The sequence below is a fragment of the Saccopteryx bilineata genome, chromosome 8 (genome assembly GCF_036850765.1).
Source record: "Saccopteryx bilineata isolate mSacBil1 chromosome 8, mSacBil1_pri_phased_curated, whole genome shotgun sequence".
Classification (NCBI taxonomy): domain Eukaryota; kingdom Metazoa; phylum Chordata; class Mammalia; order Chiroptera; family Emballonuridae; genus Saccopteryx; species Saccopteryx bilineata.
Window position 1 is genome coordinate 41,011,112 of NC_089497.1, and position 1,807 is coordinate 41,012,918.

Below are 1,807 nucleotides of genomic sequence, written 5' to 3' on the forward strand. Positions count from 1 at the left end.
ACAACTATGATGGGTACTGGTAGCAGAAAAGAGTGTGGATAACTTTTGGTGGAGGAGGGGAGTCAGGAAAGGTTTAGTGGAAAAAGTACGTTTCAGCCAGGGCTTAATGATAAATGGTGTTGTCCACGCAGAACATGGGCTGGAGTGGGAGACAACATTCCAAGCAGAGCAAACATTCTATAAGAAGGAGTGGGAGTGGCGATAGAATGGGCTAGGCTAAGACTTGCCAGGAAGAGGAATCTGGTCAGACCAGAGGGGTCTACTGACTACTGGATGTCTGAGAGGGGAGAGTAGGACTCAGGGGTCCCCAAACTACGGCCCGCGGGCCGCATGCGGCCACCTGAGGCCATTTATCCAGCCCCCGCCGCACTTCTGGAAGAAGCACCTCTTTCATTGATGGTCATTGAGAGGAGCACATTGACCATCTCATTAGCCAAAAGCAAACCCATAGTTCCCATTGAAATACTGGTCAGTTTGTTGATTTAAATTTACTTGTTCTTTATTTTAAATATTGTATTTGTTCCCGTTTTGTTTTTTTACTTTAAAATAAGATATGTGCAGTGTGCATAGGGATTTGTTCATAGTTTTTTTTATAGTCCGGCCCTCCAACGGTCTGAGGGACAGTGAACTGGCCCCCTGTGTAAAAAGTTTGGGGACCCCTGGAGTAGGTGTTGGTTGTTGTAGGGAAAGGGATATATTCAGGTGCTTCTCTCTTTGCACCCGGATTCATTCTTTGCTCTGAACCCTGGGAGGCAGATGCACCACTTCCATCACCAGTTTCCAATAGGAGTCTAAGACAGGGGACTGGCAGGTTGGGACAGAGGTGAGAATATGGATTTCTCTCTGCTTCCTCCCTGCTGGGCTGCATTTCTGACAGTGGCTGCAACTTTATTTGACTACAGATCCCTTCAGGAAGACCCTCCTCAGGGGTCCTGTAGGCCTCAGGGTGCTGATGGCTTTCAGCCATTGCTAGTCCTTAGGTGCCTTCTTCGTTCCCTTAACCCTGCTCCTCCACAAAAACACGCCCAACTGAGAAAGTGGTCGATTCTTGCAAGATCTGTTCTATGGGAGAAAAGCAGAGAAAGTAAAGTCAGCCGGCCAGCAGCTGAATGGCTGCAATGAGCAGAACCCCATCCAGCAGGTGGATGGAATACAGCAGGCAGATGATCTGGGAGCAGGAACTAGACAGCTAGAGACCCAATATCCAGGCAGCGTCTGAACAGCAGACATTGAGGGTGCTGGAATGCTGGACACAAGTCATTATTTCCTGAAGTGGAGCTCATTTATATGCGTCCTGTTATACCTCAAACTGCTCTCAATATATGTGTGTGTGTTGGGGCAGGGGTGGTTAGAGGTGGGGAGGCAAGCCAGCTCTGAGTAGAAGCTCTAGAGCAGTGGTCCCCAACCTTTTTTGGGCCACGGACCAGTTTAATGTCAGAAAATATTTTCATGGACCACCCTTTAGGGTGGGACGGCTAAATGTATCACGTGACTGAGTCAAGTGTCAAGAGTGAGTCTTAGACGGATGTAACAGAGGGAATCTGGTCATTTTTTAAAAATAAAACATCGTTCAGACTTAAATATAAATAAAACAAAAATAATGTAAGTTATTTATTCTTTCTCTGCAGACTGGTACCAAATGGCCCACGGACCGGTACCGATCCTCAGCCCGGGGGTTGGGGACCACTGCTTTAGAGGATCAACGGGTACCAAGTTTAGCAAACGTCATTCCAGGCTCAGGAACCCAGATGTTATGGGGTATGGATTGTGTGGGGGTGTGTACACTTTCCCCTCAGGGTGTGTATGT